The 24,066-nt window shown below is 35.0% G+C and overlaps 1 protein-coding gene across 1 annotated transcript in view; it reads left to right on the top strand.

Annotated features, from left to right (window-relative positions):
- The first annotated feature begins 5,490 nt into the window (after positions 1-5,490).
- PDGFRB (platelet derived growth factor receptor beta) overlaps positions 5,491-24,066 on the top strand; it is a 247,002-nt gene continuing 228,426 nt past the window's right edge. Inside the window, exon 1 of the mRNA XM_053718652.1 lies at positions 5,491-6,123. The gene's annotated coding sequence lies outside the window, so the exon portion shown is untranslated. The remainder of the gene's footprint in view (positions 6,124-24,066) is intronic.

Genomic DNA, 24,066 nt, shown 5'->3' with positions numbered 1-24,066 from the left:
AAAAAGCTAAATGCCCTTTTAAGGGCAATGCCCATCCAAATGCCATTTTCAGGGCAATGGGGAGCTTATGTTTTTTTCGATAGGATTTTATTTCGGGGCTTTGGTTATGTGGGTGGTGGGTTTTACTGTTGGGGGGGTTGTTTGTATTTTTTTTACAGGTAAAAGAGCTGATTTTTTGGGGGGCAATGCCCCACAAAAGGCCCTTTTAAGGGCTATTGGCAGTTTAGTTTAGGCTACGTTTTTTTATTTTGGGGGGGCTTTTTTATTTTCATAGGGCTATTAGATAAGGTGTAATTAGTTTAAATATTTGATTTCTTTTTTATTTTGTGTAATTTAGTGTTTATTTTTGTTGTTGTAATTTAGTTAATTGTATTAAATTAATGTAATTTATTTAATTTTAGTGTATTTTAGTGTAAGGTTAGGTTTTAGTGTAACTCAGGTTAGGTTTTATTTTACAGGTAACTTTGTATTTATTTTAACTAGGTAGTTAGTAAATAGTTAATAACTATTTGATAACTAGTCTACCTAGTTAAAATAAATACAAACTTTGCTGTGAAATAAAAAAAAGGGTTTTTTAATTGTTTATTGGGTGGGTTTTAATTTTAGATTAGGGACTTTGGGCGGAAAAAGAGCTAAATACCCTTTTTGCTATCTAGTCAACCTAGTTAAAATAAATACAAACGTAGCTGTGAAATAAAGATAAAACCTAAGCTAGATACAATGTAACTATTAGTTATATTGGAGCTAGCTTAGGGTTTATTTTACAGGTAAGTATTTAGTTTTAAATATGAATTATTTAGGTATTAATTGTAATTTTTATTTAGATTTATTTTAATTATGTTAAAGTTGGTGGGTGTTAGGGTTAGATTTAGGGTTAGGTTTAGGGGTTAATACTTTAGTATAGTGGCGGCAATTTTAGGGGCAGCAGATTAGGGGTTAATAACAGTAATGTAGGTTGCAGCGATGTTAGGGACAGCAGATTAGGGGTTAATATTTAACTAGTGTTTGCGATGTGGGAGTACGGCGGTTTAGGGGTTAATATGTTTATTATAGTGGCGGCGATGTCCGGAGCGGCAGATTAGGGGTTAATTATTTTATTTTAGTGTTTGCGATGCGGGAGGGCCTCGGTTTAGGGGTTTATAGGTAGTTTATGGCTGTTAGTGTACTTTTTAGCACTTTAGTTATGAGTTTTATGTTACAGCTTTGTAACGTAAAACTCATAACTACTGACTTTCAGTTTACGGTACAGATCTTGTAGTTATAGGCTGAACCGCTCACTTTTTGGCCTGACAGGCAAACTCGTAGTACCGGCGCTATGGAAGTCCCATTGAAAAAGGACTTTTTGAAAGCTGCGGTAGTTACGTTGTGTTACGGCCAAAAAAGTGTGCGCAACAGATATACCTGCAAGACTCATAATACCAGCGGTAGCGAAAAAGCAGCGTTATGAGGCTTTTTCACTCATAAAGCAAAACTCGTAATCTAGCCGATAATTATTAGTTTAATATTTAACACAGCAACATATTTTGGAGTGCTCAACAGGGGGTAACTGAAATAAAGATAAGGCTGGGATAGGCAGAGTGAGACACAAGGATTAGAGGGCACTGTTCCCTAAAGAGCTCACAATGAAAGAAAAATACATAAATGGTAAAGCAATTATATAAAAATATCATTATCAATTTACCTTTATAGTTTTGTTGTACACAAGAGCAGAGGCATTTTTCCCCTCTTTAGTTATATTTTTAAGTAATTACCTTCAGGAACTAGTCTCCCTTAGGCCCGATATTCAAAATATTCTCAGGCCGACGAGAAATTGCCTGTTTGGGTTTTCCAGGTTCTCAGTCCGCCGAACTGTCAATATTTTCTAAAAAAGTGTGCTGAACCTCATTGTGCTGACGAGTGGTGATGAGTCTCCCATAGGATATAATTGGGATCGTAACTTCAGCAAAAGTCCGCTAACATCACCACTGAGCTACGATATAGGTGTAGTTGGTCTATGATTAAGGCGATCAGTGCATCTGGCTTGTCTGTGCCGTTTTTAGATATCACGTGAGCCTTTTTTTAAACTATCTTTGAATAAACATATGATTTTTAGCAGCTCCAGTTTGGACATTTATAGGTGGCGGGGGGGGGCTGTATTTAAAGCGTGTTTACACAAAATAGACTGTGCACTTGTGAAAATAAAAATAAATTCTGTATAGTAACACTTTAAATATTGCCAATGAAAAGCAGGTGAGAATGATATGTCTTAAAAGGTATAGCTAAGATGAAGAACAGTGCTTTGAATATTAGAAACCCACAGCGATGTTTCCCCATTAAAATACAGGTTGCTCCCATGGAACACCAATATATTTGTCATGTCAGCAACTTTGTTAATAAAGACAAAAGAAAAAAAATATTATAAGTAAAGCATGATCGCGCAATTGCAACATCGAGATTGCAATAGTGTGAAATATGAATATTGTGATTGTGATCGCACGTTCTCAATATAATGTAAATATGAATATTAAGAACGCGCAATAGTAATCTTAAATAAAGTAAAAATACACGCTTAAAGTGAAAGTAAATCCTAGCATTTTACAAACGCTAGGATTTACTATTGAAACAAATAAAGGGGACTTTCATTCATGAAGTATAAGATACTTCATGTAGAAAGCTCCTTTACTTGTTTTAACCGATCAGCGTTTTTAGCTGCTACAGCAGCCCACGGCTAAAAAAAATGTTTGCTAAGAGGTGACGTTTTCACCTCTTAGCCAATAGCCGTGCGGTAAATCCGACTTGGCACCCATGGGAGCCGGATTTACCGCACGGCTATTGGCTAAGAGGTGAAAACGTCACCTCTTAGCAAAAAAAAAATTTTAGCCGTGTGCTGCTGTAGCAGCTAAGATTGCCGATCCATTGAAACAAATAAAGGAGATTTCTACAAGAAGTATCTTATATTTCATAAATGAAAGTCCCCTTTATTTGTTTCAATAGTCAGTCCTAGTGTTTGTAAAATGCTAGGATTTACTTTCACTTTAAAGGACAAATGAATACAGCAGAATTGCACAATTAACAAATGAATAGTAAAAGGACAAGGTAATAATTACTCTGAATTTCAATTGAGCAGTAGATTTTTTTTTTGACAAATGTGAGATTTTCTTCCATTTCTTTGTACCTTGCATTATGTCACCTTCAACGAATCACAGACTCATGTGTATATACTGTGAACTCTTGCACATATTCAGTAGGAGCAGGTGCCTCAGAAAGAGTGCATTTAAAAAGACTGTTCACCATGTGATAGTATAATTCAATTGGAAAGCTTTTTTTATATATTTTTTTTTTTATTATTTATGCTCTGAATCATAAAACTTTTTATTTTGACTTTAACCTCCTCATCTTACATCCTTGCAATCCTTACACCATAATCTCACAATGTTTAAGGCTTATATCCAAAATATATTCTTCAAAGATGCAGCTATTCTAATAGAAGGCCATAATAGTCAAAAAAGTATATTATTTTAAGACTCTAGACCTTAAAGTGATGGTTAACCTTAAAGGGACACTTAACACAACTTTTTTAGTTTCGTGATTCAGATAGAGCATGCAATTTTAAGCAACGTTCTGATTTACTCCTATTTTCAAATTTTCTTCATTCTCTTGGCATCTTTATTTGAAATGCAAGAAAGTAAGTTTAGGATGCCGGCCCATTTTTGGTGAACAACCTGGGTTGTTCTTGCTGATTGGTGGATAAATTCACCCACCAATAAACAAGTGTTGTCCAGAGTCCTAAACCAAAAAAATAGCCTAGATGCCTTCTTTTTAAAATAAAGATACCAAGAGAATGAAGAAAAATTGATAAAAGGAGTAAATTAGAAAGTTGCTTAAAATTGTATGCTCTATCTGAATCACAAAAGAAAAAAATTGGGTTCAGTGTCCCTTTAAGGACACACTAGAAGATTAGTACAATCACTCTTACAGTTTACATACATTTTCTAATATTATACTATACAATACATATGCATTAAACGATGTATACACATATATCATATATGTACAATCCCCTAGCTCCTATAGGTGTATTAGTGATATGTTTAATTCAGTATTGTATTGTACGGACAGGGGTTAAGTTTCTGTTGACGCATTTAAATTGTATTGTCATATAGTACTGTGTAAAGGGATAATTTACATTAACCTGCGAAGTAGGTGGCGATGCTGCTTTGAACATATCGCCAGTATCAGAGAAGCATCGCTATCCACTGAAAGATATAGTAAGACGCCTTTCTGCGATGCTGCCTTTAAACAGTACTGTAAGCGCTTTGGAATATTTTGCTGGCTTTCTCAACATTGAGAAAGATCCCTTTCAAATAACTCAGTGCCTCGTGACATTTTCAATCGTCAGGGCCTTAGGTTGAAGTTGGCACCCAAATGTGGGCCAATTGCCCAGCGTTCCTAGACGGATTGCAGCACAATCAATAAAGAGACTGAAACTTACATCTAGACTTGCCATGACTCTCATTCTAAAGAAGAATTGCCAAGTATTTTAAGGACATACTATCTTGTTTAAGTGGGACCAGACTGCTAAACTGAAAGTAAGTTCTTCTCTATGAAAGGCACATTTTGGGTTACTTTGGGGTTGCCATGTTTTTAATTGTTGAGAGAGGGTTTGCCTTTTATTTATGGGCTGGGCTGTCGTTTTGGGCAAAAAAAAAATGCAAAAAAGTTCTTCTCTGTTATAGGTACATTTTTGTTTAAAACAGGCTACTTATGGGTCGTGACTAGCTAAGTTTTTCCCACCAAACAAACAAGCATGTTTTATTCGTTCCCTGGTTGTATGCTTTTATATTTTGTTATAAAGCTTTGTCTTCTAATGTAATATATGAATAAAAAGTATAAAAAATAATAGTCAATATGAAATAGGAATAAAGGTGATTTAATTTCATGCACTTCAACCTAACAACATAAAAATTCTACAGGCCAATGGTTTAATAAGTGTTGAAATTGCACATAAACTATAAGATTACTGTACCAATGAATGACAAATTGTTCTCTGTGTCACTGAGAATTTAATTAAATGAACAATACACCAATGAATCAGTACAAATTATGAACTTGCTTGTGACTAAACTGCATAGGGCTCATTCACAATGACCTTCTGTTCTTTGCAAGTGACAACTACCCCATAATAATTCCGGTGCATTTGTTAACATGTAGTAATTGCAACAACAGAGGAAATATACTTTTTATTGTGGTGTGTCTAATATTACTATTTTCTGTGTAATGATGATTCAGCTTGTGGTAGCTTTTTTTTTCAACTTGTACAAGGGACACCAAAAATACTTTGCTGTTGTTATAAAGCCAACTGGTCACTCAGTTTAAAAAAAAGGGGCTATCGTTAATAAAACCATGACTCAGCACCTGGCAATAGTGGTAGATTTTCTAAACATCTTCTCATATCCTGAGAGAGAAAATAGAGGGAGAGAAAAAAAACACACAGGGAAAATCAGGCAGAATTGAAAACAGCCTCTCAGTCAGACTCACACACAAGACAGAGAAAGCAGAGGGGGAGGAACACTGTAAAAAAAGAAAGGGAAATTTTGAGAAACAGAGAAGCAACAGGACAAACTGAAGGAAGCAACTTTTGTAGTCTTCTGAATTTCTAAATATTTGTTTTGATAGAGGAAAAATTTAATTTCATCCCTCTGCAATAATCATTAAGTATATTTTTAAAAGAAAACTTTATTGATTTCAAACTGAGTACAAAAAACTTTACAAAGCATTTTTATTAACAGCAGGGTACCAATTTTCTTCATACTTCAGATTCCTTGTTTTTTCTCTCCTTTTCCTGGTGTGATATACAAAATAAATAAAGTTTACAACTGAGACTGAAGATGCTGATTTGTTAATTGTGCAATCACAAGCCAAACTTCTGAACTAGTTCTGTTAAAACGTTGGCAAAACTCTCAGTTTGTTTCACTATTCCTGGCTGTCTCCCTATTAAAGCCAATGGAAAAGATTGTGAAACATTCCAGCGTTTGAGAAATTTTGCTTCACTCAGGAGAAAATTCAGAAAAGACAGAGAAGAAACAGGAAAAGGCTTAATCCAGTTTTGGGATGTCTGCATAAGGATAACAGCAGAAGTTAAAGGTAAGTCTGTCTATGTGTCTATTATCTTAGTTACAGATATTTTTTGTAGATTTATATTTTAAATGATGTTGTTTTCCTTGTATTTTTGTTTATACAAAGCAGTAGTTTGTTACCTTGTGTTATATGTGGTGTTTATGTAGCTTCCTGCATCTGTCTTGCTACAATATCACAAATTCACTTAAAGGGACATACATGTCAAAAATATTATGAACTGAACTAAAAAGATCGTTTTCTGTCTTCTCTAATCAACATTGTGCATAGTTTTAAAATCAAGACTAAAGAGAAGTGTATGCTGTGTGCTTCAGATTCCTAAGAGTCCAAAGCAAAACAATACAATACTGACAGTTCTGCCAATCAGTGCCAGCAGCTGGACTCGCTCTAGCAATATAGATGTATATAAATATATTAACTTATATGTCCATTTAAGTAAGGTGAATGCACTCTCATCTAATAGATTGAAACTGATGAAAATACATACAGGGGTCAGGGGTTATACATTTACACATATACACAAAACAACATAGTTGGGCATTATTTTGAAGCAAGTATTGGAATTTAGTAAAAAAAAAAAATGAAAGTGATGTTATTTCAAAGAACAATAGAGTTGAAAAAAACACAGACATTGATGGCTAGGGTCCAGTTTAATGTCGCAGTTAGTGTATTAAAGTTTGCTCTTAAAGACCCACTGGTTGAGCAATCTGATGGCCAATTCTTTTGAGTGTCTCTGAAAGAGCTACGGAAGATTTGGTACTCATAAGATTAACCCCTTGCCTGCAAGAGAGGGATGCAACTTTCCATAGTATACAAGGGGTTAAAGGTCAATTAGTAACATGCATTTTAAACTGCCATGTAATTATTTGTAATAAATGAATCATGAGTTCAAGTGTTGGGTATATACTGACTTATTGGGAAGGGGCATTCCTTCACATTGAGGTTTACCGTATCCTGGCAACAGATTGCATGCTTTGTACAAGCATAAGGGAGTTGTGGTTTATATTTATAACCATGGAATAGATGCAGATGTGTTTGTGTGTGATAAGGCATTTTATAATTCTCATACTTAATATGTAAAGACAGACAAAAGGGTTACAATATATAAATTATTTGAGATGTTATCTGTCATTTGTAAATGCTGGCTGCTCTATGAGCGTCTGTACTATTTGCTGTAAAAATTGTGCTGGTCCCCTGCTCCATGGAAGTCAAATTCTGTAACCTTAGTAGTTATCAAAGTTGTGTTCCTGCACCTCTCGTGATGAGGATATAGCTGGTGTGCAAATGAGAAGCAGGTATACATTGTGTATATCCTACTCGCTGGCTGTATACTCATCTGACTCAGAAATGGGGTACTTTTACATATGTATATCCCACTCACTGGCTGTATACTCATCTGACTCAGGAATGGGGTACTTTTACATATGTATATCCCACTCACTGGCTGTATACTCATCTGACTCAGGAATGGGGTACTTTTACATATGTATATCCCACTCACTGGCTGTATACTCATCTGACTCAGGAATGGGGTACTTTTACATATGTATATCCCACTCACTGGCTGTATACTCATCTGACTCAGGAATGGGGTACTTTTACATATGTATATCCCACTCACTGGCTGTATACTCATCTGACTCAGGAATGGGGTACTTTTACATATGTATATCCCACTCACTGGCTGTATACTCATCTGACTCAGGAATGGGGTACTTTTACATATGTATATCCCACTCACTGGCTGTATACTCATCTGACTCAGGAATGGGGTACTTTTACATATGTATATCCCACTCACTGGCTGTATACTCATCTGACTCAGGAATGGGGTACTTTTACATATGTATATCCCACTCACTGGCTGTATACTCATCTGACTCAGGAATGGGGTACTTTTACATATGTATATCCCACTCACTGGCTGTATACTCATCTGACTCAGGAATGGGGTACTTTAGGAATGCAGTTTTGGCTACTAATATAACCATTTTGAATGTGTTAAACCCATAGTAAAAGAAGTGCATTCAATTTAAAATAATATTCCATAACAAAATAAAGTATTTTATTTTTTATGCTAGAATGTCCCTTAATGTGTTTCAACAAATATTTGAGCATTTATTATTCACATTATTTTTTTAATTCACTGCCTTTCTTTCAAAATAACAGTGTAAACAAAAATAAAGATTTATTAAAAAAAAAAATATATATATATTTATAATCTAAAGAGGGTTGTTAAAAGGTCATGGACTAACCTTCATGTATCTTTTCCAATAGATTAGCTGCTATCTAATATGACTTTTAAAACAGTCTTTATTTGTTTTTGAGATGTTAAATTATAAGTACTGTATATGTCAGTATTGGGTGTCTGTTCCCATGATTTTCTGTGTTGAAGAGATACCTAAGTAGGCATCCGGAGCACTACATAGCAGGAAATACTAATGCCATCTAGTGATCTTGCAAATGGATAACATTGTGGCAACATTGCTGCCATATAGTGCTCCACAAATGGGCTGGCTCCTAAGCATACGTCCCTGCTTTTCAGTAAACGATACTAAGAGAACGAAGAAAATATGATAACAGAAGTAAATTAGAAAGTTGTTTAAAATGGCATGCTCTATTAGGTTTCATATCCCTTTAATTACTTGCTAACAGTTTTGGATGTAAAAATATAAATAAAAAAGTTGATATAAAACAATCATAATCACACAAAAAGGATACAGATGGTACATTGACAGAAATATCTGCATATATATAGATGCATGTTGGCATAGGACAGATGCTGCATTGTAAATAGTACAGCTCGGTTGGCTGTCCTTGCACAGTTGTCTGCTGCTTTGATGGCTTTTTGGCTGCTGTTCAATTTGAGAATCATGATCCTTCATTCCATTGGATTTCTCAGCGCTGGCTCAGCCTACATCTGATGCATAACGTATGGCTGACACAAGTGCTGGATAAATGACAACTGCTGTTTTTATGGGTGTGGAGCAGGGCATTCTGATGATAGCATTTGACATTAATAGAAAACATCTCGCATTGGAATGGCTTGCAAAAGTATCAAACGTAAACAGACAAACCTCTACCCACAACTGTGCTAAAATGTAAATTTAAACTAAAGCTTGGAAAGTACAGTCTACACCAGATTTTTTATTGTTTTAAAACATAGATAATCCCTTTATTACCCCTTTTCCAGTTTTGCATAACCAACACAGTTATATTAATATACTTTTTACCTCTGTGATTACCTTGTATCTAAGCATCTTCTGACAGCCCCCTGATCACATGACTTTTAGTTATTATTTATTGACTTGCATTGTAGCCAATTAGTGCTGTGTTGAGCTGACCCTTAAATAACTCCACGAGCGTGAGCACAATGTAATCTATATGGCCCACATGAACTAGCAGTCTCCTGTTGTTGAAAGCTAATAAAAAAGCATGTGATAAGAAGCTGTCTGTAGTGGCTTAGAAACAGGCAGACATTTAGAGGTTTAAATGTTATAAAGTATATTAATATAACAATATTGGTTGTGCAAAGCTGGGGAATGGGTAGTAAATGTGTTATTTATCTTTTTATACAATAACAATTTTATTGTTGACTGTCCCTTTATTATTTATGTCTGTTGTTTATGATTCAATGCTCCTTCACTTAGTAGATAATTGGTTGTGGTACTTATCCCAGAAACATTATCATTCCAAGTATTTTGTGATATACTTTATTGGAACAGAATACTCATACAGCAGAAGACTGTTTAAATGGACATGTTATCCAAATGCAGAATCACTTAAAGTGCAGCAAATCTGTATTAAAGGGACACTGAACCCACATTTTTTATTTTGTGATTTAGATAGAGCATGCAATTTTAAGCAACTTTCTAATTTACTAATTTTATCAATTTTTCTTTGTTCTCTTGCTATCTTTATTTGAAAAAGAAGGCATCTAAGCAATTTTTTGGCTCAGACCCTGGGCAGCACTTGTTAATTGGTTGTTGAATTTGTCCACCAATCAGCAAGCACAACCCAGGTTGTTCACCAAAAATGGGCCGGCATCTAAACTTACATTCTTGCTTTTCAAATAAAGATACCAAGAGAATGAAGAAAAGTTGATAATAGGAGTAAATTGGAAAGATTAAAATTGCATGCTCTGTCTGAATCAAGAAATATTTTTTTTTAGGTTCAGTGTCCCTTTAAGTTGATTAGAAAATATCACATTAGAAGCATCTTTATGTAAAATGGAGCATATTCTACCTCAAAATGTCCTTAGTACCCACATCCTATTGTAAATGGACTTGATTAGATGTTTGTCACCGAATTTGCAAGGCATTGTGTATCCAGCATGTGCCGGCACAGACACTTTAGTTTGATGTTTGAAGGGAGTTTACTATGAACTCTCATAAGAGAATGGTACAATATCACAAGAACACAGTAAAGCACTGTGTGAACTCAGCACTGGTAGTGACATTAAAAATGGTAGATGAAGGATAACTGCTCACAAAACACTCCTTATTCCTTAGAAATGTTGATATGATTTTTTTCTAGTCAGATTTTTACAGTTATGCTGCATCACTTTCAAGTGATTTAGAAAGTGTGTAACATGTCCCTTTAAGATTTTCAGGGGTCTCTTCTTCAGATGTAGTAGCAAAACCTAAATCTTTTTACTGTACTGTTAAAATGCTGGTGCACCATCACTGCTTTTATCATGTTGGTACTAAAACTATAGTGATCAAACTATTACATAGGGCTGGTTAACCCATTGGTTACCATAAATAAGTGTAGGTTTAACTATTTTGCTGCAATACATTGGTAAACCTGTCTCTGCTGTCACTTTTTACCCTGATTATTGTAGAGCAGTGTTTTTCAACCAGTGTGCCGTGAGAGATCCTCAGGTGTGCCGCGGTAGACTGACAACAGTGCGGGGGTGTCCCTCTTTCAAATTTTGAAATATTAGGATGTGACAGGCTCATCAGGCATCATTTACAACCATGACATTGACATTCATTCACAGACAATCATTATGATTGTTTGTGAATGAATGTCAATATGTCATGTATAGTTTGTAGGAGGCATGGCATGACAGCACAGTACAGTGTATATATATATAAAACAAATTCAATCCGGAAGGCACTCTCCGTTGTAAACGTACTCTTTAATCACCACTTGATTAAAGAGTACGTTTACAATGGAGAGTGCCTTCCGGATTGAATTTGTTTACATTAGAAAGATTTGAGGTGCACCCCGGCAGCATTTTATACAAGAGTGAGTGCTGGATCTTATTTTTTTTATATGTATATATATATATATATATATATATATATATATATACACACACACTGTATATATTTCCTGTATTAGGCTACAATGTGTGATTTTGTAAAATTTTGGCATGGTGGTGTGCCACAGGATTTTTCAATGTAAAAAAAGTGTGCCACGGCAAAAAAAAGGTTGCAAATCACTGTTGTAGAGAAACCGTTGGAACACAATTCCAGGCTGTCACATAGGAAACATATTGCTGCATACAAATTATTTCTGTCAGCATAATGTTGAAAAGAAAATGCTGAGCATACTAAAGTTTTGACCTTGTGATTCTCCAGTTAACTCTTTAATCAGCATAACCCCCAACTGTAGTCTGAAACACTATTGTTTACCGTGGTGACATTCGAAAGCAGGTAACAATTCTGCGGTGCTTTTGGGTGAAATGTTCAATCCTATTACAAAACTAACTGTAGCAATATTGCAACCTGCAATATTCTAGAAATTTTTTTTTTTTTCAGGACACCATAAAGAAAAGTTTAACCCTACTCTAATGTTAACCCTAACCCTGTCCTATGTGATTATCAGTACTATCATTTCTAATGTCGCATTATTTCATATATGCTAAATGTAGCCACCAATCAGCAAGCACTACCCTGGGTTCTGAACCTAAAATGCTGCTTTTTCAAATCAAGATACCAATATAATGAAGAAAATTTGATAATAGGAGTAAATTAGAAAGTTGCTTAAATTTGCATGCTCTATCTGAATCATGAATGAAAAAATGTGGGTTTCATATCCCTTTAATGTTTGGGGAGTATTGCACTATTTATGTATGTTTATAGCATTGGTGCTTATTTAACATGATGCTATCTAGGTTATATCTGTTTGACATTTAGTACTAATTGTGGGTAATCTTCTCTGCACATTGTATGTTTCATTTCATACCAAATATTTTCCCCGCTTGTATCTTTTAATCTCTCGGAAAATACCAGTAAAGACTATTTAAAAAATCACTCATGGTTCTTGTGGATCCTGGGTATACAAATACTCAAGTTTACTTTATCTGGCCGGCTCAAGGAATAGCACTGATATAATGTGCAGCCTTGGTCCAAGAATACAATGATACCTCCAATACTATGGAAAGAAAAACATTTGAAATGAAAATGATAATGCACCTCAACACTTTAATGTACTTCAAAGACTGGACTAAATGCAGACTCTGGGTTCTTGATACATTAGTACATTTTTTGTAATATACTTTTCACATTAGTATTCCCCACTCTATATACATAGGTACATAGGTAAGCGTATGTCCACACCTGTGCCTTTTTTATCTACCTTCAGTGTGCATACTCAGAAGCATGCATATATACATGTATGTGTGCAGTATACGTGCAGCTGTCTATTATATTCCCTCCCTACATACATAAATACACCTCTTTATACCATGTAGATATATAACCTTATGTTCGTGCATGTTCTTTGTAAAGTTATATCTGTACCCTGTCTGTTTTTTTTTTCCACTGGCTATTGTCAGATTCGTTACGCCTTTCACCTCAGTCCCCCTCTTTTGCCTGTACTCAGACCTCTGTAATACTTTCTGTTCTTTTACCCATCCTGTGTTTCAAGATATAATTTGTAAGTTCCATTGTATTGATTAGTATTGCTTCAGACCTGACGAAGGGAGGAACCTCTCGAAAGCTTGTATACTTGTAAATGTATAGTTACTCTAATAGTTGTGCAATATGGGACTTTCTACCTAAAAGTTTTTAATTTAAACAACATGTCATAGGCTTCTTTGTGGGGGAAAAAATCATTTTCCAGAAGCAATTAATGTTCTGGAATTTAGGTAAAATCTGGCAATGAAAGTGAATTCCATGTAGAATGTGCAGTACAGAAATATTGTGCTTTGCAGGAGCGGCACAAGTTAATAGAAGCCAATGAATGGCATATGATGTGGGCAGAGCAGAGTGGGAGTATTTAAAGACAAGAACACAGCTGAGATAAATGGGGGTGCAGTTCTTTTAAAAGGAATCTATTACTGTGAAATATGCTTTGTTTATGTTATGTTCTAGAGGCAGTAATAACGTTTTCATGTTGGATAATTGTTTTTTGCTTTTTATATTGGAATAATATTGGTGTTTATCAGCACTGCAGGTATTTTACAGCAGACAAGTTATAAAGGGTGTCTCCTTTCTCATATTTAGCATTTGGTCATTCTTTTTCTCCCCCTATTCCCACAGCGCTGCACTTCCTGAAATCTGCTGGGTAACCTTTGTCTCATGTGAAGGCACAGGAACTCCAATACTACGCTTTTTGGAACATTATCAGGTTCTCCTTAAAGGGATACTCGATTAAAATTGTAATTACATATATGGTAAAAAAAAGTGTTTATATTTGCCCACAGAACTTTGCTAAAGGGAAATGCATGACATACAGCAATCAAAGCAGCTATACAGTCAGATGCAGAATGATATTAGTAAGTCATGTACACAGTAGTACCTGATAGTGTTCTAACACAATTCTAACAATTTAACATTGTTGCGAACATTGCTGTCACAGTAGCAGACCTATTCAAAAGAGGGCCAAAGTGCAATTTTTTCCCCATCCTCCTCAAAGTTAATTCAATAATAAACAATAGTAATAATATACGTGATTCTCTGTGTAACGATTTTGAGTTTTTTTTTATTTATTATTATTTATTTGTATGGCAACAACATATTCCGTACATACACTGATAATGAATATGCTGCTCTTAATAATGATACTAAGTATTTATACACTGGCAGTGAGCACATTGTGCTGTATAATGATGTGAGTTTCCATACACTATAACATAATGAGTACACTGCTCTGTATAACTATGATGAGTATGATAAATATGCTGTGCTGTATAATGAAGAAATATCTATACACTAATAGTGATCAAACTGCACTGTATAATGTGAGTATCTATACACTGATGGGTATGCTGTGCAGTATAATGATGATGAGTATCTATACACAGATAATGATCACCTAGGCACACATCTATGGACATACTGGCTGCTATGGCCCCCCAACACTTGGGCCCTGGTGCCACTGGACTTGCTACACCAAGAGTTGTTCCCCCACAGTACTGTCAGAAAGTGCTTAAGACATATGCACACTTCTAAGCCTACCACAGTATACTCTCATAGAAAGAATACATTTATTGAGTTGCATTCACAGCTTTTGAGACATTGCGTTGCAGACGTGTACAAGAAAGCCTACAGCCACAAATTCCGCCACCTTCTGGGGTGGCTGAGATAAATCACCCTGAACAAATGAGTTTGGGGTGATTGCCAGGCCCTACTATTGCATAATTGGTTGTGCGAGAGCATAGCAGAGGCAGGATTGCACAAGACAGCGATTCTAAATGGTGATTGCGGACGGACAGATTTCAGCCTTGATATATTTATCCCTGAGAGTAAGTTTGATAATAGAAGAAAAGTTGGATATTTTTTTGTTTAGTTGTACGCGCTACCTGAATCATGAAAGTTTATTTATTTGTTTAAAAATTGCACATGACTTAAAGGGATAGAAAGGTCAAAATTGGAATGTGCATAGGTGCATGTCTGAGCACTGGTGCTCATAGCATATGTGCATATGCCGCTGGAAAAACAGTAATAACTTTTACTAGAAGCATTTTTGCTAATGGAAGTATATTGCAAAAATGCTTCTACTTCAAATTGAAATCCAGCCGTGCACATTTTAATTTTGACCTTTCTATCTCTATAAATAACTCAACTTATAAAAGTGGCTGCATTATGTTGAATGGCTGATCCATATTGTTTTTATAGGGTCGGCATAAAAACCTTCTGATTTGTGTATGGATAAACTCTTTAGCAACTCAAATGAAAAAGAGTAGCTTGCTTTTTACATTTTATACAGCAAAAAAAAAGCAATGAACTGTGTACAGGTAGAAAATCCTTTATCCAAACTGCTTAGGACAGGAAAAGTTTGGATTTTGGAATATTTGCATCTGTAAAATGGGACAGTTAGGAGAAGGAATGGGACTAAGTGTAAAAAACAATTTCCTGTGTAATTTAAGAAATAATTACATGTCATAACACAGCCTATACCTGCAACCTAAATGTAGTTAGAACACTCAATACTTTTGTATATATAGTACCATCAGAAAAATAGTACAATACTGTACTCGGAAAGGTAATATTTGTTGTTTTAAATAAATATAGGCTATTATTTGCATTCTAGAAAACATATAAACAAACTAAAAGACACAGACAGAGTGGATTTTAACTTACAAGCATGGCAAAGTAATTTTTGATTAAAAAAAATGTAGATATTAATTAAAAAGTTTATATTTCATAATAAGGTTTGGAATTCCGGATCTGGATATGTGTACCTGTATTTAAATGTATATGATTATGAAGATTATGATTGTCCGGAAAATAGATTGCATTTTTCACAAAACAGTTTCCCCCAAAGCATGTCATTAATCAATTAAATTGGATCTTAAAAAAATGTTTCACAAGCTGTTTAAATTCTCCAAGGACACAACTTCAATATTAAAAGCTTCTACCTGACCCATGGGAATTATGGCCAAAAAGAGCCTTGTTAACACTTAAAGTTTGATGAATCACCTCTTTAGAACTGGCTATGTGTTTATGGTAGGAAAACTGGTGAATGAGTTAATAGTATTGACCTACATTCACACCAGGAACATGTGGTAGCAAATTATCCACACGTATGTTGAGACATTTAAATAACAATGTTGTTTTTTTATGTGTACTTTTTAGGTAAAATAAATATATTCATGGGGAAAATACACTGCATTTTTTTTAGCTAATTTGTATTTATTTATTTTTGAGCATTGTTGTTTTTCTGTTTAAAGTGTAATACTGTTTGAACTTCTCATCAATAGGTTGAAGAGTTTGTTGATTGCTTTAAAAATATTTATTGTGTACTTCTATAACCCTGCAAAGTGGCTGAATGGAATATAAATATTTACAGGAATCTGTCAGTGGAAACATCTTTTTTTGTGTATGGCATTAGCCTCTTGTTTGCAAGTAGGGCTGTTAAGTTTTTCAGGGCAATGTCCTGCAGCCCACTTGGGTTGCCAACAAAGTTAAATATTTTTGCCTCTATGCATATTGATTTATAAGTCTAAATCATGATACTTAACAGGGGTTGCACACATTTGTCTTAGTGGATGAGTGGAATAATTGAAAGAATCACTAACAGTGAATAACAACTACATATGTTCATGGACATGGGAGGGTGAAAGTGTACTGAGGTCACTGAAGGCAAGTGAAGGTTTTGAACACAGAGCTGAGATATTTAAAGGGACATAAAACCCATTTTTTTTTTCCTTTCAGGATTCTGATAGATCTAGTGTTTTTAAACAACTTTCAAATTGACTTCTATTTTCTAATATGTTTTGTTCTCTTGATATCCTTTGTGGAAATGGATACCTAGGTAGACTCAGTAGTTGCTGATTGGTGACTGCATATATATGCCTCTTGTCATTGGCTTTCAGCTAGCTCCCAGTAGTGCATTGCTGCTTATTCCACAAAGGATTCCAAGAGACTGAAGCAAATTAGATACTAGAAGTAAATTGGGAAGTTGCTTAAAATTGTATTCTCTACCTGAATTGTGAATTTGATGTTCCTTTAAAAAGAAACAAGACAATAGAAGTAAAAAATAAGAAATGTTGCTAATTTGCATAGCATTTCCCAGAGTGAAAACTATAATCAAAGGGACATTCTAAACAACATTTTTTTCAAATAAACTTCTATGGAGTTAAATACAAAAGCAAATCAAGCACCCACAATGCACAAATGCTAAACTTATAAAAGCATATATATGTATCCTCCAATCAACATGTAGAGTTAGACCTTCTTCGACTGTTGATTGGAGGATACACACATATGCTTTTCTGGGGGTGTACCTTTGCCTATTCATTTAACCTCTTAATAGGGGTTGACCATCTAGGGCTAAGGAGACTTTGTTTAAACATATAAACTGCTCTGTAGTTAGCTCTAATCAGCTCCAGAGCAGCAAAGCATTGATAGGAACTAGCTGAACACATCTGGTGAGCCAATAACAAGAGGCATATGTGTGTAGCCACCAATAATTATCTAGCTTCCAGTAGTATAACATGGCTTCTCCTGAGCCTACCAAGGTATTCTTTTTAACAAAGGATATCAAGAGACAGAAAGTACATTTGAAAACAGAAGTAAATTGAAAGGTCGCTTAAAATTGCTTGCTATGTAAAACACTTAAATTAAAGGAACACTAAAGTCAAATAACTTTCCAATTTACTTCCATTATCAAATTTTGCAGAGTCTTTTTATATTTACACTTTCTGGAGAACAAGATCCTACTGAGCATGTGCACAAGCTCACAGGTATATGTTTACTAGTCTGTGATTGGCTGATGTCGATCACATGAAACAGAGTGCTGGATGATGGGAGAAAATATACAATTGTCAAAAAAAATCTACTGCTTATTTGAAATTCAGAGTTGGGGGCCTATTTATGAAATGTCTGTCGGACATGATACGATCACTGGATCATGTCCGACAGACATCGCTGAATGCGGAGAGCAATATGCTCTCCGCATTCAGCATTGCACCAGCACCTCTTGTGAACTGCTGGTGCAATGCCGCCCCCTGCAGATTTGCGGCCAAACGGCCGCTAGCAGAGGGTGTCAATCAACCTGATCGTATTCAATTGGGTGGATTTCATGCAATCTCTGTCCACCTCCTCAGAGCAGGAGGACAGGTTATGGAGCAGCGGTCATACAGAGCTTGATAAAAGGGCCCCTAGGTGTTAAATCATTGTCTTTTTATTATGCCCTTGTTAATTATACAATTCTACTGCATTGAATAAACCTTTTAATAATTCTCAAAATAAATGCTAGTAAAACACTGGTATGCATTTATAGTACTTGTAATGCGCCACTGTTTGTAATCAAGTATAGACCCCTCCTTTTTTCCACATTTTTAAAAATATGACTTTTCCGAGTAGTTTCTATGGCCAGCAAGATATCATAGATGTCTATGTGACTGCACCCTCTTAGTTAATAAAATATAAAATAACATGTGTACATGGTTCATGCGGGAGGTTTTATTTATTTTAATTCCATCAAGAATTTCCCACTAACCAGCCAAAATACAGATAATGCAAACGCGTACAATACCTTAAACATGTTAAAAAGGAAAAGTATTATGGTTTGTACTGGAAAGAAAAATACCCACCAAGAAAATTAAAAATGTAAATGACCCGGAGATTAAACACAAGCTGTTTTGGAAATTAAGTGAGGTCGGAGTTGCAGACGTTCCTGCTGTTTCATAAGGAAACTTTTTTCTTAGCTTTCAACTACTTGTTTTCCAAACATAAAGAAAAAAAAAACTTTACAAATATATAAATATACTTTAGCATAAGAGTACAACTATTATTCTTCTTACATTACTTGTAAAAATTACCTAAAACATACTCTCATTTTATTTTTTTACCTTCTTAATGTATTTTCCCTACCTCTATTTTTGCAAATGTATGCAGTGTAAATCCTATATCCTATATATAAAGAATTCCCTTCTCTCTCTGTTCTTCTGTACCCCCTATTAGTGTCCCATTTTTGTACAAAATGAGCCCCCGTATCCTAGCCAATGTAACTGCCTAACTCCTCCCTTTAGACTGCCCAGACTTCTCCCTCTTACTGCCCATTTTCTACATTGAACAAAAAATGGTCTCAAAATGAAATGGGACAATGACCTATATTTAATAAAACATGTTTGATAAACTAATATCTCACAGTAAAAATAAAAAACTCACTGGAGCATCACAACTCCAAAACTGAAGAATTCATAAAGCCAACCGCCCCTTGTCACAACCACAAATTGCAGGTACAGCTCCATTACACAGATGTAAACATTTGTTTTTATCATTGCTAATGGTTGTCATTTAATGTGCAAGATCTCATGTATTATGCACCTCTTGCAAATATAAATGTTTGATTATCATCTCTTCTTTACAATGAGGCCCTCAGTATCCTGATGAGTGTCTAGGCCAAAGTATAGAGCTATGCAGTTATATTACTTAAAATGTATTTATTTATTTATAAATATTTTACCAGGAAAGATAACATGAATCCCAAAGTGTGCACTGAAAAAAAGTTATTTAGAGAGATACTTAATTGTTTTAATTTTTCTTTATTTAAGAGCAAGAAATCCAGGGAATTAACATAATTACTAACCCTGCTCCCAATTCCCAACCTGCACACAAAGTTCTAATCCCAATAATTCCCACAGTCTGAGCTTACATCCAGGAATTTGTATGTTAACACCCCTAATACAAATATGTTATAAATTCTTTACCTTAAAGGACCAAACCATGAATAATAATAATCATTGTTTTATATAAACCCCTGGAATTCTGTAATTAGTAGTTCTTTAAACACAGACTCTTCCAATACTGTAGGAAGCCTATTGCCTATATGGCTATTTCAGGGCTAAAATAGGTCTCAATAAGGTGGTCTATTACTAGTCTAAGTGACATTACAGTGTCAGGCAGGGCTTATTTTAACATGGATCTAAACATGAATGTGCAGTCATGATTTATTGCCTGTGATCTGAAGTTATTTATATACCATCAGAAAACAATCTCTAATGCCTTATGAACAATTCTGACTTTAACATGTGGTGCCAATTTTTTTTTTTTAACGAGGCCCTGAGGATGATGTAAGTCCCTTTAAGGTATCTTACCTTAGATCATGTTCATATGATGTCATCAGTGTTATCTCATAACTCCAGACATTAAAATTATAAAAAAATGTGAATGAAGGCTAAAACAGAGTATTTGTGGTCCAAATGGTATGTATGGATAGCGCAGGGGTGGATGCAGGCTTTTACAGGGGGTTTGGCTGTTCCTTCTGGGGTGGCACTCCATAACTAAAGATAGAAAATGAGCTAAAAATGATACAAACTGACCTAAGTTAATAGGGAAACTTCTATTTCATTGTTTTAGTAAAAATCACTAAGCAGTGGGTCATACTGTATGTAATAGAAATCATTGCAATATTTATTATTCATCATTTAAAATGGATTTTACATTTTATTTTTAAACTTTAATTGTGCAGTATCCATTACTTCTTGCCACAGCCCTAACATGAGCTGGTTTAGTATTAAGTGAATACTAGACAAACTGGGAGTCCAATTTGCCCATGCTCAGAACAGACAAAATGCAACTTAACTTGCCAACATGTCTGCTCCCTTATCTAGCTGCAGGCAGTGGCTACACAGAGCATTTCTAATGCTCATTTTAAGAAAACAAGTAAGTTGTTTGCTGTTTTTTCACAATCTGTTTCTTTTTATGTTTACTTGGATTTAAAATATTGATTTTTTTTACTGAAGGAGCACTGTTTAATACCCCTGTAAGTGTGGTTGGAAACATAAATAACAAATATCTTCAAACATGCAGAAAACATCAACATAGCAAAGAGAAGAGACACTAACTCTTTTATTTCTAAGAACAGGATGCACACACAAAAAAGCATAATTATCAAATAAATAAAAACTGGTATATTTGATATTGAAGCATCATCACTGGGCCAATTCAGGTTTGTTTATATTAAAGAGGAAAGTATTTAGTGGTAGTGATAAAACCCTTACTGTCTGCTTAGTTCATTTTGTACATATTAACCAAGTAATAAGAGCTGTGACTGAAATCTTAATACTGGCATCACACCGTAATTGGCACAGTTAAATCGCTACATTCATGTATGAATTGCTTTAACTGGCGAGACACGCTGTCTTATTTATACTGAAAAATATGTTTGCTTGTGGGTTCTAGTGAAATGAGGCCAGGAAAAAAAGAGAAATTATGTTTTCCCTTCTCAGTCAGATCTGCAACAACTTTGTCAAGAAGAGCTGAGTTTGCAAGATCTGGGCATGGCTGCCTTAAAAATCAGATTACAGCCAATATTTTATAGACATTCAGACCTAAAATGGAACAAGAAGACTTTGAAACTCTGGGGTGGGTGATCCTATAACATATATAAGTTTTTGTTTTTTTCTAATACTTTACTGAATGTATTTCAGCCCTTTCTGCCCATGGTATATTTAGACTCATAATTAATATACATTGAGTGTAACAAGTCATTCAGCGCATAAGAAAATATCAAATATGAATTGCAAAGTTGAACAAAACTTGTCAAAAATAGCTTTATTGTTGTGATATGTTTATATATATATATATATATATATATATATATATATATATATATATATGCAGGCGGCCCTCGTTTTACAACGGTTCAATTTACGCCATTTCAGAATAAAAACCTTTTTTTCCAGTTATGTGACTGCTATTGAAAAGCATTGAAAAGCAGTGCATTTATTAAAATAGCCAGTAGGTGGAGGTGTCCGCTTGTGTTGTAGCAAAGCCAAACAAGCTGAAATTAAAGGGACAGTCTAGGCCAAAATAAACTTTCATGATTCAGATAGAGCATGTAATTTTAAAAAATTTCCAATTTACTTTTATCACCAATTTTGCTTTGTTCTCTTGGTATTCTTAGTTGAAAGCTTAACCTAGGAGGTTTATATGCTAATTTCTTAGACCTTGAAGCCCACCTCTTTCAGATTGCATTTTAACAGTTTTTCACCACTAGAGGGTGTTAGTTCACATATTTCATATAGATAACACTGTGCTCGTGCATGTGAAGTAATCTGGGAGCAGGCACTGATTGGTTAGACTGCAAGTCTGTCAAAAGAACTGAAAAAAGGGGCATTTTGCAGAGGCTTAGATACAAGATAATCACAGAGGTTAAAAGTATATTATTATAACTGTGTTGGTTATGCAAAACTGGGAAATGTGTAATAAAGGGATTACCTATCTTTTAAAGCAATAAAAATTCTAGTGTAGACTGTCCCTTTAATCAGTTTAACCAGACCTGAGCTATCGAGCAGATTTCAAAGGAACAAGATCTTCCTGTCTATAAATCAGTCCAGATTGGAATGCATAGAAAGAACTGTTTGCAGAAAAGTGCAAGTGAAGTCTGTGTTGTGTGATTATTTTATTAGGTTTATAATGCTGTTTAGCATTTAAAGTCTTCATTTCAAAGCTTTAAAAATAATGTATTAGATGTTACTTATGACAATTTTGAGAGGGGCCTGGAACCTATCTCCCTCACTTCCCATTGACTTACATTATAAACTGGGTTTCAATTTACAACGGTTTCGATCTACAACCATTCCTTCTGGAACCTAACCCCAGCGTAAACTGAGGGCTACCTGTATGTATATATATATATATATGTGTGTTTTTAGATGATATACTGTATAGCAAAAGATGCATTGTTTTGCAGCCTTTTAAAGGGATAGATAGGTCAACATTGAAATGCGCTTTCCATTTTAAATAGAAGCATTTTTGCAATATACTTCCATTAGAAATCTTCTAGTAGATTATATTACTATTTCAGCTACCTGTGACTAGAGCATCAGGGTTCAAACACCATGGGGTAGATTTACCAAGCAGCGGATGCTGCGATCTACCCCGATGTTTCTGGCTCGCCGGAAACATAAATGAAAGGGACATAAAACCTAAAAAATGTCTACCATGATTCAGATAGAGAATACAATTTTAAACAACTTTCTAATTTACTTATATTATCTAAATTAAACAATAGAAGTAAATTGGAAAGTTGTTTAAAATTGTATTCTCTATCTGAATCATGAAATAAATATTTTGGGTTTCATGTCCCTTTAAGAAGTCATAAGACTGCTGCTCCTTAACTTGTCCTCTGTGGTGGCAGACAGCAATCATCCCAATCCAATACAATCGGGATGATTGACACCCCCTGCTAGCTGTCGATTGGCCACAAATGTGCAGGGGGCGGCATTGCACAAACATTTCACCAGAAATGCTTATACGCTGTCGGCATTTAGCGATGCTGCAGCAAATTATGTCCGCCCGGCATTTTGATAAGTCGGCTTCCATGTCTGCCCACAAGACCTGGTGGTGGTATATATTGCATCAGGGAAGACTTCATTCTACAACCTAGTGCTGACATATGTGCATACGTCATTGAAAGACAGTGATCACTTTTACTAAAAGCATTTTTGCTTGTGGAAATATACTGCAAAATGTTTGTTTGTTTTTATAAAGTTCAAAAACAATTATCCAAGTTGTTATTATGTCCTAGTATTGGGTTAGAAAAGGAAGAAGGAAAATCAACTGGCACTGCGTGTAATGTTTCACACCTAAATTCTGATGGATTGAAATTGAGGCCAATAATAGTATTTTTACTTTAAACTATATTCTGTTTTAAAGAGCTACCTAGATAGGTTTACGGAGCACTATATGACAGCAATAGCGCTCCTGCAAACGGATAACATTCTTGCAAAACTTTTGCCATATAGTGCGCCAGACAAGCACAAGCTCCTGAGCTATGTCCCTGCTTTTCAACAACAAAAAAACCAAAACAAAACAAACTAAGACAATTTGATAATAGAAGTAAGAAATCTGTCTAAAATTGTATTCTCTTTCTGAATCATGAAAGAAAAAATTTGGCTTTTTATGTCCCTTTAAGAGCAATTGGAAAGTATGCATTTATTAAGAGCCTTTATTTCCCTTTAAAGATATTGGGGCCGATTTATCAAGCTCTGTATGGAGCTTGATGCCCCTTGTTTCCAGTGAGTCTTCAGGCTCGCCAGAAACC

Source organism: Bombina bombina, chromosome 6, assembly GCF_027579735.1.
Source record: "Bombina bombina isolate aBomBom1 chromosome 6, aBomBom1.pri, whole genome shotgun sequence".
Classification (NCBI taxonomy): domain Eukaryota; kingdom Metazoa; phylum Chordata; class Amphibia; order Anura; family Bombinatoridae; genus Bombina; species Bombina bombina.
The sequence above is the reverse complement of the archived record's forward strand: the minus strand, read 5'-3'. Positions and strand labels throughout refer to the sequence as shown.